The 20,736-nt window shown below is 34.0% G+C and overlaps 1 long non-coding RNA gene across 1 annotated transcript; it reads left to right on the top strand.

Annotated features, from left to right (window-relative positions):
* Positions 1-4,519: 4,519 nt before the first annotated feature.
* Positions 4,520-5,542, top strand: LOC131994191 (uncharacterized). Its single transcript, XR_009396521.1, has 3 exons — positions 4,520-4,928; positions 4,984-5,202; positions 5,260-5,542. It is a non-coding gene; the product is annotated as an uncharacterized LOC131994191 (long non-coding RNA).
* The last annotated feature ends 15,194 nt before the right edge of the window (positions 5,543-20,736 follow it).

Genomic DNA, 20,736 nt, shown 5'->3' with positions numbered 1-20,736 from the left:
GGTTAAGAAATAAGAAATAAAGTATGGAAAATTAAATAAAATCAAAGAAAAGAAAATATCGTTGAACCGTTTTAAGCTGAGTATTCTGTTCAGCTTTTCAGGAGGAATGCTGTCAAAAGAAAAGTAGTACTCTGCTTATAGCGAGGAAAATGGCAAAAAACTACTACAGTGGCAACACTTAAAACTATTGCCGGCGTCATTTTTGTTTGTTTTATTGGTTTCAGTGGTTTCTTTTTTTTTATTTATGTGGGAAAAAGTATATAAAATTGAGAAAACAATAAGTGCAGATAAAGAGACGTGTTTTGTTATGGAAACAAAAACATTGAATTGCTGGCAAACTTCGCTCGCGAAACAATTGAAATAATCAGCGGCTATTCCGAAAGAAGAACAGAATACCAACGCTTAGACAAAAACCGTAACCAACACGTACACGCGATCATGATGTGCCATGTAAACTCTGCTTAAGGTCAAGCCAAGCTATCAACCGACTTCCTATTTTGGCAGCTTTGCGCATGTCATCTTGTTCTGTTTTTACATTCATTCTTAGATTACGTTTTCTCCTATTTGATGACACTTTCAATCGGCTGGTTTGACGTCCTTAATGATGTTCACGGGGCCTATCCACTATATGTTTTCGCAAGTGACCTAACCTGTGTTGACCACAGCTGTTGCCAAAAACGATACATCGATTTTTTATTATCCATGATTTTATTTATTGTAATTTCCTATACTTAAAGCAGAGTTTACATGGCACATCATGATTGTACGTATCGTGTGTACGTGTTGATTGCAGCTTTTGCCAATCGAATTTTTTTTCTTTTCTTTGATTTTATTTAATTTTTCATACTTTACTTCTCATTTCTTAACCTATTTTGTCACAGAACTTGTTTTTCAATATCTGTCAATTAATAACATATTTCTTTTTAAACGGCAATGGATAAACGTCGTTCATCGAAAAAAAAACAAATGATTAAGATTTTTCAGCTATGACTAATGGTTATATGTACATATGACGAATACACCTTTGTTTTCACCAATACTATTACAATAACCATATATCAGATGTGCAATGTAAACTCAGCATAATGTGCCATAAGAACATATATGTACATATGCTCATGAAGTTGGAAATATTACGCACACTAGCACTTGTGCCCAACACTTTTTAGAAAAACCGTTATGATGCAGCGATTATCAAATAAACTGATAATCGATGACTATTTTTAAGTAAAAATAATCGAAAATAGTTCAAGCATTTCAGCATACCACTCATGATAAAGCAACTTCTTATCAGCCGGAAGATTTTTTGGTATTTAGGCAAGTTTACATGGCACATCATGAAGCGTGGTCATTGTAAAGCTGAGTTTACATGGCTCATTATGATCTTCCTCATATTTTGTACGTGATGACTATAGGATTCACTGAATAATGTTGAGTTTACATGGCACATGTGATGTATGATCATTGTAATAATATTGGTGAAGACAATGGTATATTCGTCACATGTACACATAACCAACAGTCATGGCAGAAAAATCAAAATCATTTGAGTTTTTTCTATGAATGACGTCTATCGATTACCGTTTTTAAAGAAATGTGTCATCATTATTTGACAGGTATTGAAAAACATGTTCTGTGACAAATAAGGTTAAGAAATAAGGAATAAAGTACTCTGCTTATAGCGAGGAAAATGGCAAAAAACTACTACAGTGGCAACACTTAAAACTATTGCCGGCGTCATTTTTGTTTGTTTTATTGGTTTCAGTGGTTTCTTTTTTATATATATGTGGGAAAAGGTATATAAAATTGAGAAAACAATAAGTGCAGATAAAGAAACGTGTTTTGTTATGGAAACAAAAACATTGATTTGTTGGCAAACTTCGCTCGCGAAACAATTGAAAAAATCAGCGGCTATTCCGTAAGAAGAATAGAATACCAACCCTTAGACAAAAACTGTAACCAACACGTACACGCAATCATGAAGTGCCATGTAAACTCTACTTAAGGTCAAGCCAAGCTATCAACCGACTTCCTATTATTTTTAAATTTTTGGCAGTTTTTTAAGTTTGGCAGCTTTGACGTCCTTAATGATGTTCACGGGGCCTATCCACTATATGTTTTCGCAAGTGACCTAACCTGTGTTGACCACAGCTGTTGCCAAAAACGATACATCGATTTTTTATTATCCATGATTTTATTTATTGTAATTTCCTATACTTAAAGCAGAGTTTACATGGCACATCATGATTTTACTTATTGTGTGTACGTGTTGATTGCAGCTTTTGCCTAAAACGGTACATCGATTTTTTTTTCTTTTCTTTGACTTTATTAAATTTTGCATACTTTACTTCTCATTTCTTAACCTATTTTGTCACAGAACGTGTTTTTCAATATCTGTCAATTAATAACATATTTCTTTTTAAACGACAATGGATAAACGTCATTCATCGAAAAAAAAAACAAATGATTAAGATTTTTCAGCTATGACTAACAACACTATTACAATAACCATATATCAGATGTGCAATGTAAACTCAGCATAATGTGCCATAAGAACATATATGTAAATATATATGTACATATGCTCATGAAGTTGGAAATATTACGCACACTAGCACTTGTGCCCTACACTTTTTAGAAGAACCGTTATGATGCAGCAATTATCAAATAAATTGATAATCGATGACTATTTTTAAGTAAAAATAATCGAAAATACGTTCAAGCATTTCAGCATACCACGCATGACAAAGCAACTTCTTAGCAGCCGGAAGATTTTTCGGTATTTAGGCCAGTTTACATGGCACATCATGAAGCGTGGTCATTGTAAAGCTGAGTTTACATGGCACATCATGATCGTATTCATATTTTGAATCTTCAGTGTCTCGCACTTCAGTAGTCTTGAAATACAATATCATGTGGGTTCAGTGTTCACGAGTTCAGCTAACACAGTCACCAATGATGATGATGATTGGTTTTATGCAGGGCTTTGATACGTCACTTGTACTCATAACTATCAGCCATGGCTAAAAATCAAAACCATTTTGATTTTTTCGATGAATGGCGTCTATCGATTACTGTTTACACAGAAATATGTATTCATAAATTGACAAATATCGAAAAACAAGTTCTATGCCAATTAAAGTTATAAAATGAGAACTTAGGATAGGGGGTACATTCATATAGTCGTTCCGTTTGCAACACATCGAAATATCACTTTCCGATCCACAAAAGTATATATATTTTGGATCGTCGTAAAATTGTAATACGATTTAACGATGTCCGTGTGTCTGTCCGTCCGTCTGTTCTACAGTCTACAGCCTTAAAAAATTGAGATATTGAGCTGAAATTTGGCACAGATACATACGTCTTTTGATGCACGCTGGTTCTTGAACGGGCCAAATCGGACCATATTTAGATATAGCTGTTATATAGACCGATCTGCTGATAAAGGTTCTAATGACCATAAATGCAATTTTTATCCGATTTCGCTGAAATTTGTTTTAGTCCTGCCAACTTCCGACCCAAATATAATTTAGATCGGACTGTATTTAGATATAGGCATATAAACCGATCTGCCGATAAGGGGTCTGAAGCCCATAAAAGCTTTATTTATTGCCTGATTTCGCTGAAATTTGAAACTGCGAGTTGTTTTGAGCCTCCCGATATTTGACCTTTATATGGTTCAGAATGGACTATATTTCGATATAGCTACCATAAAGACCCATCTGCCGATAAAGGGTCTGAAGCCCATAAAAGCTTTATGTTTTAAGCCTCCCGACAACCGACTCAAATATAAGTCAGATATTACTATAAAGATATATTGGGTTGCCCAAAAAGTCATAAAGTCTGATCCTCCAATTTAGGGTCTTAATCCCATAAAAAAGGGGATTTATTATCTAAAAATGTTACTTGTACATGAGTTCTCGGGACCTGAATAAAATTTGATCGAGACAAGCCCCTATTAAGATATAACTACGGATAAAGTAATGGAGTTATATTAAAATAAGATAATTATTATATCCTTGTTTAATTTGGTCCAGTTCGATCCAGATTTGGTTATTGGTGCTAAATAGAACGATCTCTCGTTTTTAAGGCTTGGCCCTAGAAAAAGCGCATTTATTACCCGATTTCATTGAGATTTGACGCAGTGACTTATGTTCGGCTTTTCGACATCTGTGTCCTATATGCTTCAGATAGGTTTATATTTGGATATAGCTGCCAAAAAGACCAATATTTTGTTTTATTAAATTGAACAGTGACTTATATTTATTAGACCACTCGATGTCCGTGCCGAAGTTGGGTTTATAAGTTATAAAATTTTCATCGGATTGTGACGAATGGGGGTTTACATATACCCGAGGTGGTGGGTATAGAAAGTTCGTCCCGTCCGTACTTAATGCCTTTTTACTTAGGTAAGTCGAGTCACTCACTCCAGCATCTGTTTTTCCTTCATAAAATAAGATGGTTTGACACGAGGGCGAACGAAAATCGCTCACTTTCAGTGGTACCAAGTTAGTGAACCAGCCAGGTAATTAACACGTACACACTATGAGTATGATGTGCCATGTAAACGTGTCATTATTTTGCAAAGAACGTGTTTTTCAATATCTGTCAACGATTACAGATTTCTGTTTAAACGGTAATCGATAGACGGCATGTGTACATGTGACGCATGCACCTTTGTTTTTTACCAATACTCTTACAATGACCACACTCAGTTATGCCATAAATTTCAAGGAAAGAAAAAATCGATGTACCGTTTTGGGCAAAAGCTGTAATCAACACGTACACACGATGAATTCGTGAGATCATGATGTGCCATGTAAACACTGGTTAAATCTAATCGATCGTAAAATTATCGGTTCCAACAAAAAATTGAATTGCATTTTTAAAACATACAAAAAGGCGGCCTTAGGTCTGTAAATAAGGTAAGTTTAAAAATGTATTTCATATCATACATTAGTTTCATTTATTTTATTTTAGGTACAAAATAGTGACTGAGGTCAATATTAATGACCGTGTGGGTATCATGCGTGCGTTCAAAAATGATTTGGGAGTTTTATGGTAATGGCGAATCACAAAGTGTGACGGGATTGAATACGTCTAAGTCTTTGTGGGCTTTCAGTGATTTATATGGGCGCTGTGTTTAAGTTTCCCACAGATGGAGTGACCAGCAGTGGCTGTGTTGGAGTTTGTGGTGTGGTGAGTGTTGTGAGCCAAGACGAAATATCAAAGCCTCTATTTATCTGCTTGTTTCAGGGCTTTCAAGAGGAATGCCTTAACATTTCCAGCAAATTTCGCAAAACATTGATGTTGATATTATCGTCACCAGCTCATTACTCCAAATGGGGGCGTGTTTGCCGATACCGCTTTATGATTGGCCACTACTTTAATGGTCAAGAGTAAGAGTAGCTGCCACACGGGTACCTTCCTCTCTATGGGGTGTCATTGATTTTTATGGCATGATCATTAAGGCTGTAACAACAAATTTATTGTTGCTGCTGTTTGCGCTAAATACACTTGACATCAACAATGTTTTATACGTTTTTAGTTTTTTTTTTGGGGGTTTTTTTCCTAGTTGCCTTGGGTAAATAATTAAATTTAAGTTATAAAATATTAAACTTCAGTCGAAACAAGAGCGAAATGTTTATTATGGAATAAATCCCCATTGTCAATCATGAGGACATAACTAAATGCTATCTAAGCTATACATATTTATCCAACGTTCAGAAGCCTCTATGCGGCGAACACCGGGTGAATTTTGTTCTTGGAGAAAGACGGCCACCGGTTGCACCTGAGAAATTGACCTCCCCTGGCAAACCAGATATGTAGCTGCATCAACTCCTACAGAGCAAAGATTGATGCCTGGGAACACACGGCACGCGTCAGCTGTTTAACTGCCTAGCCGGTCCACTCGACTCAGAACCTGATCACTCTGGACACACCCCACCTAAGTCGCAGAGTTCCTGGGTCTGGATATTCAACAGAATCAAACAAACGAAAGATAGAACACAACATACTGGTACAACAACAACAAATGTGGGCTTTTCTTTAGCAAAGCATTTAAATGCACAAGAGCAATTTATTTAATCCCCTTTATTCCGGTTGGCGATGGCGTAGTCCAATGTCGAAATTTTTCACAATGGTATTATGGTTGTCGAAAAGAAGACGAAAATTCGTTTGCTTTTTTGGTTTTTCATAAGTCGAATTTGACGAAAACGATCAATCTTATATACAATATAAAATTCAATTTGTGTTTGTTTGTTTGTCGTTTTGTTTGTTTGTTACGTATAGACTAAACTCAAAAATGGCTGAACCGATTACCTTGAAATTTTCACAGATAGTGTAGGTTGGTCTGGAAGAAAACTTAGGCTACATAATTTTTGATATCGGGAGGGGGACGGACCCTTACCGCAAAAGTACTACCCAAAAATAAAAGTGGACCGATCGGACAATATAGGATTCAAATGAAAGGTATTCAAGAGTAGGGTAGGAATTTCATAATAAAATTTGGGTCCAAGTACATAGTCCCAAAACCCCTTAAAATATGTTAATTTGACGATAATGACTATATGGACTCAAATGAAAGGTTTTCGGGTGTAGATTACGAATATGGTCAGGGAGTAGGAATAGGTTTTATAATTTATTGATAACGGAAGGGGCGAACCCTCCACCGTTACCCCAAAAACACCACCCAAAATCAAAAGTCGACCGATAAGGACAATATGGGTATCAAATGAAAAGTATGCGGGAGTAGATAACGAATCTGGCATACAAGTTCATGTGGTAGTATAGGGGGTCACCCCACCCCCACCAAACCGCCCAAAATAGGAACATTAGCCAATTACGGATATATGGGACTTGGTTTGTTTGTTCCGTATAGACTGAAAAATGGCAGAACCGATTTTTTCGAAAATTGTGTAGTTTTGTCAGGAAGGAAACAGGCTATATAATTTTTCGGTATCGCAAGGGGGACGGACTCTCTCCCTTATGCCAAAAATACAAACCAAAATCAAAAGTGGGCTGATCGGGACAATATAGGTATCAAATGAATTGTTTTGGAAAGTAGAATACGAATATGGTATTAAAATTTGAGTCTAAGTATCCTTCGGGCAGCCCCAAGCCCAAAACAGATATATTGGACGTTCATTTCAATATGGGGCTCAAATGGAAGGTATTCGGGAGTAGATTTCCAATGTGGCATACAAAATCAGATCGAAGTATAGATGGTCACGCCACCCCTCAAAAACGCCTTTAGACCAATTATGGCTATATGATACTTAACTGAACAGATTTTCTTAAAATTTTCATAAATTGTAAATGTTTGTCTGGAAGGAAACATAGGCTTTATAATTTTTAGATATCGGGTGGAGGCGGACACTCACCCTTACCCCAAAAACGCCACCCATATCAGAAAGTGGTCCGATGGGCATAATAAGGGTATCAAATGACAGGTATTGGAGACCAGAAAACGAATGTGGTATTAAAATTTGGGTCAAAGTACTCAGCAGGGCCCCCCTAACCCCAAAACTCCTCTAAATAGATATATTCGAATTTAATGTCAATATGGGACTCAAACGAAACGTATTAGGCAGTAGATTACAAATATGGCATAAAACATTAGGTCCAAGTGATGGGAGGTCGCCCACCCCCAAATTCAACCAAATGGGCATATTAGCCGACCATGGTCATATGGGACTCAAATGATAGGTATTAAGGAGTATATTACGAATATGACAGAAAATTTTTTAAATGACAGTGCATGGCATTGTACCGCGCAAATGTAGCCTACATTAAGTGGGGATGAAGTCCTCTTTGTCCAATGTTCTCGAATTCGAACAAGTTTAAACTCAACGTTAAGGGACCTTTTTTTATAGCCGAGTCCGAATAACGTCCAGCAGTGCGACACCTTTTTGCAGAAATTTTTTTAATGACAATGCATGGCATTGTACCACGCAAATGTCGCCAACATTAAGTGGGGATAAACACCACTTTGTCCGATGTTCTCGCCTGCTGTCACCGGCTGTCGAAACCGCTATTGTTGTTTGATCTTTGCAAAGTTTTGATGTCCCAATATGTGTGCAAAATTTCAATAAAACCGGTTCAGATTAACATATACAATAGCTCCCATAAATATCATTCATCCGATTAAGCCTTTTTTAGGCTGTAGTAGCTACAATTTTGGTCCGATCTTTATAAAATTTACCATGATATATTTTATTTGATACCTTAGATGTGTGCAAATTTTTATCAGATCAGATTTACATATAGCTCTCATACATATCTTTCATCCGATTTAGCCTATTAAGGCTGTAGAAACCACAATTGTTGTCCGATCTTTACAAAGCTTAGCATGAGGTGTTTTGATTCATGTCCCAAAATGCGTGTAAAATTTCATAAAAATCGGATCTGATTTACATATAGATCCCATATATATCATTCATATGATTAAGTTTTTTAGGCTTCAGTAGCCACAATTTTGATCCGATGTTTATAAAATTTTGCATGATGTGTTTTACTTAATGCCTTAATATGTATACAAAATTTTATCAAATTCAGATCAGATTTACATATAGTTCTCATATATATATATCATCCAATTAAGCCTATTAAGGCTGTAGAAGCCACAACTGTTGTCCGATCTTTAGAAAATTTCGCATGAGGTGTTTTGATTCATTTCCCTATATGTATATGCAAAATTTCATAAAAATCGTATCAGATTTGACTATAGCTCCCATACATATCCTTCATCCTATTTGGCTGCTTTAGTCATAATTTTGGCCGGATGTTTACAAAACTTATCATGAGGAGTTTTATTTGATGTCTTAATATGTGTGCAAAATTTTATTAACAAAGTATCAGATTAACATATAGCTCCCATATATATCTTGCATCCGATTTGGACTTTTAAGGCTATAGTAGCCTTAATTTTGGTCTAATCTTTATAACACTTAGCATGAGATGTCTTAGTTAACGTTTTAATACGTGTGAATAATTTCATTAAAATCGGACCAAATTTATATATAGCTATGGTAGCCAAAGTAGTTGTCCGATCTTTACAAAATTTTGCTCGAAATTTTATTTTTGATGTCCCAATAAGTGTTCAAAAGGTCTTTAAATCCGCATCGAATTTAGATATAGATTTTGTATCAATACCTATCTGCATTATTAGACGTCGTAATAGGAGTGCAAAATTTCATCAAAATGGTCCAGATTTTTATATAGCTCCAAAGTATATATTTTAACTCTTGTACCCCCTTAAGATTGCAGTAGCGAAGATTTAAGACACAAATTTCGCCATTTACCCGTTGTCTTTGTACAAGGAAAAAAACTGGGATATTGTATTCTAAATAAAACAAGTAAAAGCGTGCTAAGTTCGGCCGGGCCGAATCTTATATACTCTCCACCATGGAGCGCATTTGTCAGTTCTTTTCCAGGCATCTCTTCTTAGGTAAAAAATGATATAAGAAAAGAAAGAAAGAAAAATCTACTATTAGAGCGATATCAAGATATGATCCGGTTTAGACCACAATTGAATTATATGTTGGAGACCTGTGTAAAATGTCAGCCAATTCGAATAAGAATTGCGCCCTTTGGGGGCTCAAAAAGTAAAATAGAGAGATAAATTTATATGGGAGCTGCATCGGGCTATAGACCGATTCAGACCATAATAAACACGTATGTTGATGGTCATGAGAGGATCCGTCGTACAAAATTTCAGGCAAATCGGATAAGAATTGCGCTCTCTAGAGGCCCAAGAAGTCAAGACCCAAGATCGGTTTATATGGCAGCTATACCAGGTAATGGCCCGAATTGAACCATACTTAGCACAGTTGTTAGAAGTGATACTAAAACACTATGTGCAAAATTTCAATCTAGTCGGATGTGAATTGCGCCCTCTAGAGGCTCAAGAATTCAAGACCCAATATCGGTTTATATGGCAGCTATATCAGGTTATAGACCGATTTGAACCACACTTGGCACAGTTATTGAATATCGTAACAAAACACTTCGTGCAAAATTTCATCCCAATTGGGTAAGAATTGCGCACTCTAGAGGCTCAAGAAGTCAAGGCCCAAGATCGGTTTATATGACAGCTATATAAGGTTATGGAACGATTTGAACCATACTTGGCACAGTTGTTGGATATCTTAACAAAACACGTCGTGCAAAATTTCATTCTAAACGGATAAGAATTGCGCACTCTAGAGCCTCAAGAAGTCAAGTCCCAAGATCGGTTTATATGGCAGCTATATCAATACATGGACCGCTATTGCCCATTTACAATACCAACCGACCTACACTATAAAGAAGTATTTGTGCAAAATTTCAAGCGGCAAGCTTTACTCCTTCGGAAGTTAGCGTGCTTTCGACAGACAGACGGACGGACGGACGGACAGACGGACGGACGGACGGACAGACGGACGGACATGGCTAAATCGACATAAAATGTCGCGACGATCAAAAATATATATACTTTATAGGGTCTCGGACGAATATTTCGAGTAGTTACAATCAGAATGACGAAATTAGTATACCCCCATCTTATGGTGGAGGGTATAAAAAGAATTAAAACAATATTTGAAGAACTTTTATTTTAATTCACCTTTCATATATGTATGTAAGTTTCTCTGGGCTGTTAGGAAGATTTGTGCGATAATTAAGTAGAAATATACTTTATAGGGTCGGCAATGAATATTTCAATATGTTGTAAAGGGATTGACAATATAATTATGAAGACTTATCGTATGGAAGTTAAAATATTTCTTCACTGTTGTCGCTTATTAATATGTGTGCGGTGTTTTATGAAGTAATGCAGAAATATAAATAACCAAGCCCACCACATATTTATAACAAGCAACGGCGCTGATATTCAAGTTCAGTGGCAACTCTCCAAATTGGACAAAAATTATAAATGTAAAAAAATATGCGTAAATTCGGATGTATATAAGAATACTAGTATTGTAATACGTCATAATAGTGGTAGAGCTACAAAATTATGTAGAAATTTTGTAACTTGTATTTTTGTCCCCAAAAAAGCAATGACCTCAAACAATGCGATATACCGGTAGAAAGTTCGGGACCTGTCCCCAAACCAAACAAATGACCCCAAACAACGCGCAATGCAAACAAAGTGTCCCCGAACAAGGCGGAACGCAAACATATATATATATATATATATATATATATATATATATATATATATATATATATATATATATATATGTATATATATACATATATATATATATATATATATATATATATATATATATATATATATATATATATATATATATATATATATATATATATATATGTATATATATATATATATATATATATATATATATATATATATATATATATATATATATATATATATATATATATATATATATATATATATATATATATATATATATATATACATATACATAGATATATGTATATATATATATATATATATATATATATATATATATATATATATATATATATATATATATATATATATATATATATATATATATATATATATATATATGTATATATATATATATATATATATATATATATATATATATATATATATATATATATACATATACATATATATATGTATATATATATATATATATATATATATATATATATATATATATATATATATATATATATATATATATATATATATATATATATATATATATATATATATATATATATATATATATATATATATATGTATATATATATATATATATAAATATATGTACATATATATATATATATATATATATATATATGTAAAATGGATACTTTCGGGACAATTTTTCTGTATAATGTATGTTTCGAGGACATTTGTATACTTTGGGGACTGTCCCCAAAATTTCAGTCTATATTATGGATGTTTTGAGGACACCGATACATTGGGGACACTTTTTGCTTTACGATTTTATGACTTTTTCTAGATTCTCCATATTTTTTATCACTAAAATAACACTTATTTTTCATATATACTCTTGTTTTCTATAAAAAATAAGTGATTTTTTAATTTTATTTTTACTCTTCGTGTTGCCAGAATGGTATCGTGTAAAACAGCAACCTACAAAATCAACTCTGTTGTTTCAATGTTACCACCTCAGGGTGGTAGTTCAAAGTATTGCCGCAATGTCGCCAAAGTCACTCAGATTTAATATTGGATTAGTTCGTGTACTCGCCGCAATTAAAACAGAGCGCTGTAATGAATTCGGCTATTTTAGTTCCACGACATCTACTTTTTACGCGGGTAAATTTTTTGGGCTCATTGTAACTATAACATAGAAAGCAGCATCGCTCTGTATATAAAAGTCATAGTGTGTTTGCTTGTCTGTTTGTTCGAAACTCCAAAACGACCAAACCGATGTTCTTGAAATTTCCACAGATTGTGTAAAATGGTCTGGAAGGAATGATAATCTATATAAATTTTTGATATCGAGGTCGGGTCGGAGCCCTAAAAATACCCACCAAAATTAAAAATGGATAGATTGTGACAATATTGGACTCAAATTAACGGTATTTGGGAGTAGAAAATAAAACATATTAAAATTTCAAGCCAATTCGAATGGGGCTAGCCCCACCACAATAACCCCAAACGCACATATACACCGATCGAGGCAACATACAGTGGGATAGAACCGAAAAAAACTAGTAGGAAATATGCCATATGAGAACGGATGGAGATAACTATTTGAATTTTAAAGACCAAAAATAAAATCTGCTCGAAAGTTTTTTTTTTTTTTTTGAGAAAACCATAATACCCATTTTGGGCAGATATAGTTTCCAAATCGGCATTTTTTAGTAAATTTTCTGTGAAGGTTACAAATATGGTCAAGCCAATTCGCATGGGACTCTCCCCTCCACAAAAACCTTGAACGAACATATAGACCGATCGAGGCAACATACAGCGGGATAGAACCGAAAAAAACTAGTAGAAAACATGCCCTAGGAAAACAGATAGAGATAACTATTTTAATTTTGAAATAGTCAAGGCCCTATGTAGTGTAAGTGTTTCGCCGCAAGATCCTTAAGTTGGTCACCTCGGAATTAAGAAAAATTGTTCCGGCTGCCAAATCATCATTTGTGGTCCGACTTCTAAAATTCTTTTTTTGCTGAATAGCGCTGAAAAATTCTAAGAAAAAAACAAATAAAGATATCTTAATAATTCTGTTTGATATTTGCAGATATAAGTGTATTTAAAAGACCAAAATTAAATTTAGCTGTAAGTTTTTACAGAGCTAAGATAGTTTCCAAATCGGCATTTTTTTAGAAAATTTTCTGTAGAGGCTACAAATATGGTTTGGTGCAAAAAATTGTTTGCATGGGTTCATGGGACATATGAAATAAAACAAGTAAAAAGGCGTTAAGTTCGGCCGGGCCAAACTTTGGATACCCACCACCTCGGATATATATGTAAACCACCTTTCATCAAAATTCGGTGAAAATTGCATACCTTATGCCCCATAGTAGCTATATCTGTATATATTCCGATTTGGACCTGATAAATTCTAATAAGTAAAAGTTATTGTTCAATTGTATTTAACAAAATATTGGTCTTTTTAGTAGCTATATCTAAAAATAAACCGATCTGAACCATATACGACGCAGATGTCGAAAAGCATAACATAAGTCACTGTGTCAAATTTCAGTGCAATCGGATTAAAAAGCGCCTTTTATGGGGCCAAGACTTTAAATCGAGAAATCGGTCTATATGGCAGCTATATGCAAATCTTGATCGATCTAGACCAAATTGCAGAAATATGTGGAGGGTCTAAACTTAACTTTTTGTCCCAAATTTCGGCAACATCGGACAATAAATGCGCTTTTTATGGCCCTAAAACCTAAAACCGAGAGATCGGTCTATATGGCAGCTATATCCAAATCTAGACCGATCTAAGCCAAATTGACGAAGGACGTTGAACGGTCTAACACAACTCACTGTCCCAAATTTCAGCAAAATCGAATAATAAATGTGGCTTTTAGGGGCCTACGACCCTGAATTGGAGGATCGGTCTATATGGCAGTCATATCCAAATCTGAACCGATCTGAGCCATATTAACGAAGGATGTCGAACGGCGTAAGACAACGCACTGTCCCAAATTTCAGCAAAATCAAATAATAAATGTGGCTTTTATGGAACTATGCCCCTAAATCGAAGGATCGGTCCAAATGGCAACTATATCCAAATCTGAACCCATCTGGGCCAAATTAACAAAGGACGTTGAAGGGCCTAAGACAACTCACTGCCCCAATTTTCAGTAAAATTGGTTAATAAATGTGGCTTTTAGGGGCCTAAGACCCTAAATTGGAGGATCGGTCTATATGGCAGCTATATCCAAATCTGAACCGATTTGAGCCATTTTACGGAGGATGGCGAAGGGCCTAAGACAACGCACTGTCCCAAATTTCAGCAAAATCGGATAATTAATGAAGCTTTTATGGGCCTATGACCCTAAATCGGAAGATCGGTCTATATTGCAGCTATATCGAAATCTGGACCGATCTGAGCCAAATAGACGGAGGATGTCGAAGGGACTAACACAACTCACTATCCCAAATTTCAGCAAATTCGGATAATATGTGGCTTTTATGGGCCTTAGACCCTAAATCGGGGGATCGGTCTATATGGGGGCTATATCAAGATATAGTCCGATATAGCCCATCTTCGAACTTAACCTGCTTATGGACAAAAAAAGAATCTGTGCAAAGTTTCAGCTCAATATCTATATTTTTGAAGACTGTAACGTGATTTCAACAGACAGACGGGCAGACGGACGGACATGTCTAGATCGTCTTAGATTTTTACGCTGATCCAGAATATATATACTTAATAGGGCCGGAAATGGATATTTCGATGTGTTGCAAACGGAATGACAAAATGAATATACCCCCATCCGTCGGTGGTGGGTATAAAAATATTTGAGCTAATGGGGATCTAGGCTTTGCATTTTGAGATCTCGAGGGGTTTTCCAATTGTTTAATAAATAAATGGCCTATCCTAAAGTAACTTAAGCACCCGTTTAGGTTGACATAGCTTGTTCAAATTTCACTGGAAAATTATCCATAATATTTCCTCGTTACAAAAAAATATATTGGTATTTAAGCTATTTTTTCAATTAAGAATAAATAATGAAAATACTTTTTTTTACCAAAAAATGCAAAAAACACTTTTTGCGCATTCTTTCATTTTTAAGCTGTATAACTTTTAACTGAATTATCGCATATGGACACTTTTTGCAGCAAGTCATTGTAAATTTTGTCACCAATCCAAATCAAAATGAAAATCAATCTAAAAATACCGATTTAATGTTACTACCTCAGAGTTGATTTTTGCACAAGTTCAGAGTATCGCCGCAATGTTACCAAAGTCATACAGATTTAATAACGGATTAGTTCATTTACTCGCCGCAATTAAACCAGAGCGCTATAACGAATTCAGCTATTTTTGTACCATGACATCTACTCTTTAACGCTGGTCAATTTTTTTGGGCCCATTATAACTATAAAATAGAAAGAAATATCTCTCTATATACAAAAGTCATAGTGTGTTTACTTGTCCGTTTTTTGAGATTCGAAAACGACTGAACCGATTTTCCTTAAATTTCCGCAAATTGTGTTTGATGGTCTGGAAGGAATAATAGGCTACATAAATTTTTAATATCGGAAGCGGGTCGGAACCTTGCCCCAAAAATAACTACCCTAAATTAAAAGTGGATCGATTGTAATAATATTGGACTCAAATTAACGGTATTTGGGAGTAGAAAACGAAATTTATATGAAAGTTTGAAGCTAATTCGCATATGGCTGGTCCCACCATAAAACCCCCAACGGACGTGTAGACCGATCGAGGCAACAACACAGTAAAAAATATGCCATATGAGAACAGATTCAGATAACTATTTGAATTTTGTAATGGTTAGAGCTGAAGTGATATCGAGATAATCTCCAAAATTTTAAGGCCCTAAGTTGTCCAAGCATTTCAAATCATTGTGACCCGTCAAATGTCATTAGTGGCCAGACTTCCAAAAATTTTTTTTGCTGGATAGGGCTCAAAAATTCTAAATAAAAATCAAATAGAGATATCTTAATAATTCTTTTTGGATATTGCGGATAAAAGTGTATTTAAAAGACCAAAAATAAATTCTGCCCGATACTTTTTACAGAGATACCCATACCCATTTCGTGCAAAAATAGTTTCCAAATCGGTATTTTTTTAGTAAATTTTCAGTGGAGGCTATAAATATGGTTTGGTTCAAAAAATTTTGTGCATGAGTTTAGGAGACATGTGAAGTAAAATATATTAGTCCTGTGGGGGACTTAGCTTTATATTTTGAGAACTCGCGGGGTTTTTCTAATTGTTTTAATAAGAACTAGCCTATTTTTTGACCAAAAAAATGCAGAAAATCACATTCTTTGATTTTGATTTTAAATCCATCAGTTCAAATCATGCATCAAAATGAAAATAAAGCTAAAAATCGTTCAAGTTACTCTAAACAACACAAATATCGCTTGTATGTAGAAACGTTCTGAGTACGTATAACCTCAAAAATGTCAAGCTTTACGATAGAGCTGTCAGTTGGCAGATGACACCACAAGGGTTGTCCAATCCCGAAATATAAAAGACAACCCTCGTATGCAACAAGTGATGGGAACGTGGTCTGAAGAAAGGGCGTTTGAGTGAATCTCTAGATGAGATATTGTTGGAATTGAATTCTGGGCGAATCGTGTAGGATTTGGAGGATAATAAACATGTACACAGGACTGATTTTGATATTTATAAAGTATGTTCCCGTCGGTGTTATTCATTACACAATTCCAGCTTGTATGTTGTGCGTTAAAGTCGCCAAAAATTAAAACATCATTCTTTTTGCTATTTAACTTTATTAAGTCATCTTTAATGTTAGGCTTCTAATGTGGGGTATAAGCAGATGTTATTATAATATCGTTCCCATTAATTAAATGTATCTTTAGCCAAAAAATTGTGCTCGACAGCTTTTCTAATTCAAATGAACACACAGCCACCATGAGTTCACCGATCATTACTGTAGATTTTGTAGCCTTTCATCTTGAATTTATGATGAGGTTTGAGAAATGTTTCATTTAAGAGAAAAACATATGATTTTGTTGTAAAAAGCAAAATTCAGCTGCATAATTGCTGAATTTTGTCATTATGCCTTGGCAATTCCAGTGCATAACATGAATCTGATTTATGTTGAATGAATTATAAAGCATGACGCAACATCATTCCTAAAACTCTGAATTTATCATACCTACTCTGCACTGTTGTAGGCGATCAATAGCTGCAAAGTAAATATCATCATAACAAATTCATCATCGTTAAGTCGTCTGCATCGTCTACTTGACTGCCTTGACTTGTAACGTTAGAGTATAGGTTGGAATTGCCAAATGGTTAAGTACTAAAATTTCTAGCTGATTGACGGCTAGCTGTTTGAACATATGGGGTTCTTAACCCACTTAATTTGAACCACCCTGTGTTCTAGATTAACATGTTGGATTATCAACAGCTGATCGAGAAGACAAACCTTTGTTTTTTTAACCAGCTTGAAGGAAATCATCTGGTTCTATTTAATATTTATACACACATCGTGTACCACAGGAAATTTTGTTCGAAATATAAAATATTTAAATTGAAATTCAGATACTTTATTTGAAATTCACAAAATGTCAATAAAAATTCCGAATCTTTCAATTGAAATTTAGAATATTTCAATTGAAATTCAGACTATGCCACTTTCAAGACTAATTCAAAAACTAACAATTGAAATTCAGAAATTCCATTTATAATTCAGAAATTTTATTTTAAATTCAAATATTTTATTTGTAGTTCAGAAATATTCTTTGTATTCAGATATTTCATTTAAAATTTGGAATATTCCAATTGAAATTGAGAGTACTTCAATTGGGATTCAGACTACTCCACTTTCAAGTATAATTCAGAAAATATCATTTGAATTTGAGAAATTCCATTTATAATGCAGAAATTTCATTTAAAATTCATATATTCTATTTGAAATTCAGATATTCCATTTGTAATTGAAAACACTCCACTTTCAAGTGTAATTCAGATATTCCAAGTACAAACTGCAATTCAGAAATTTCATTTGAAATTCAAATATTATATTTCAGATTCAAAAATTTCATTTGATTTTCAGAAAGTTCATATAAAATTCGGAGTATTTCAATTAAAATTCAGATACTACATTCGACATTCAGATATTTCATCTAAAATTCAGATATTTTATTTGAAATTCAGAATATGTTTTTCAATAATATTTGAATTAAAATTAAGAATATTTCAACAGAAATTCAGCTTACACAACTTTGAAGTGTAATTCATAAAATACCAATTCAATTTCAGGAACTCCATTTCTTATTCAAAAATTTAATTTAAAATTCAGATATTTTATTTAAAACTCAGAAATTCTATTTGATGTTCAGACACTTCACTTCAAATTCAGAATATTTATTATTATCAGGGGCGATGTTTTAAAAGCTATGGGAAAGTATTTTTAAAAAAAGTTCAGAAAAATGCATTAAATCTTTACTTGGGTCGATAGAACGGTCCATATAATTTATTTCATGCAAACCTTGACCGTGTCTGCGCCTCAAATGGTTCATCCGCTTATTCTAATTTTGGCATACTCTTTCCAACATTTCGGCCGGTATCTCACAAATAAATGATTTAATGTTGTCTTAAAATGCGTAAATTGAAGCGGGCCTGTCTGTATAGACATGAGCTTTAACATAGCCCCACAAAAAAAGCCTAGAGGCGTTAAATCGCACGATATAGGCGGCCAATTGACCAGTCCCGTACGTGAAATAAAGTCCTCACCTAACTTGCCTCTCAATAAGTCCATTGTTACGCGTGCTGTTTGGCATGTGGCACCGTCTTGTTGAAACATGAAATTCAAGCTCTTGTATTTTGGGCAAAAAATGTTAGATATCGTCTCACGGTAGCACTCACTATTCACATGTACGTTGCGATTCGCATCATCTTTGAAGAAGTACGATCCAATGATGCCACCAGCCCATAAACCGCACCAAATTGTGACTTTTTCTGAATGCATCGGTAGCTCTTGCAATGCTTCTGGCTGATCTTCGCTCCAAAATCGACGATTCTGCTTATGAACATTTTTAACAGATAACTTTTTTTTGATAATAAAATTAAATAATTTGCAAGCGTTGTTTGTTTGCAAGACGATTCATGGTTAAATTGTAGACCAATCTGAAGATGTTTGACAGCGAAACAAAACACGAAACCTGCGTGAGCAGTGAAAACTAGTGTTGGAATAGCTTAAAAATCACCATTTATTATATCAAAAATTATTATTCAAAATAAAGGGTGATTTTTTTGAGGTTAGGATTTTCATGCATTAGTATTTGACAGATCACGTGGGATTTCAGACATGGTGTCAAAGAGAAAGATGCTCAGTATGCTTTGACATTTCATCATGAATAGACTTACTAACGAGCAACGCTTGCAAATCATTGAATTTTATTACCAAAATCAGTGTTCGGTTCGAAATGTGTTCATTCACCGTAACGTTGCGTCCAACAGCATCTTTGAAAAAATACCGTCCAATGATTCCACCAGCGTACAAACCACACCAAACAGTGCATTTTTCGGGATGCATGGGCAGTTCTTGAACGGCTTCTGGTTGCTCTTCACTCCAAATGCGGCAATTTTGCTTATTTACGTAGCCATTCAACCAGAAACAAGCCTCATCGCCGAACAAAATTTGTCAAAATTTGAACACATTTCGAACCGAACACTGATTTTGGTAATAAAATTCAATGATTTGCAAGCGTTGCTCGTTAGTAAGTCTATTCATGATGAAATGTCAAAGCATACTGAGCATCTTTCTCTTTGACACCATGTCTGAAATCCCACGTGATCTGTCAAATACTAATGCATGAAAATCCTAACCTCAAAAAAATCACCCTTTATTTCGATTGAAATTCAGATATTTTGAATTTCAAAATATATTAATTGAAATTCAGATATTTCATTTGATATTCTATTCCAGATATTATATTTTATATTTCATAATTTCAATTAAGATTGCGATAGTTTTTCGAAATTCAGAATGTGTTTATTAAAATTCAGATATTCCATTTGAAATTTCAATTAGAATCCAGAATATTTCAATTGAAATTCAGACTCCATAAAATACCAATTGAAATTGAGAAATTCAATCTGTAATTCAGAAAGTTCATTTGAAGTTCAGAAATTCCGTATGATATCCATACAGTCCTTTTGAAATTCAGAATAATTCATTTGAAATTCAGATACTTCTTTTGAAATTCAGAATATTTCAATTCAAAGGTAGATATATTATTTGAAATTCAGTATATTTTATCTAGAATTCAGTATATTTCAGGTCAAATTCAGAATATTTTAATTCAGACTGGTGTAACTTTCAAATGTAATTCAGATTAAACCTATTGAAATTGATAAATTCCGCTTAAATTAAGAATTTCATTTAAAATTCAGGTAGTAAATTTGAATTTCTGAAATTTCCATATCATTTTCAGATATTTTATTTGAACTTCAGATACTTCATTTGAAGATCAGATATTTTATTTGCATTTCATTAATTCCATTTGAAATATTAAAAATGTTCAATTGAAAATCAAATATTTCATTCGAAGTTCAATTATAATTCAGAAGA

The sequence above is a fragment of the Stomoxys calcitrans genome, chromosome 1, assembly GCF_963082655.1.
Source record: "Stomoxys calcitrans chromosome 1, idStoCalc2.1, whole genome shotgun sequence".
Classification (NCBI taxonomy): domain Eukaryota; kingdom Metazoa; phylum Arthropoda; class Insecta; order Diptera; family Muscidae; genus Stomoxys; species Stomoxys calcitrans.
The sequence above is the reverse complement of the archived record's forward strand: the minus strand, read 5'-3'. Positions and strand labels throughout refer to the sequence as shown.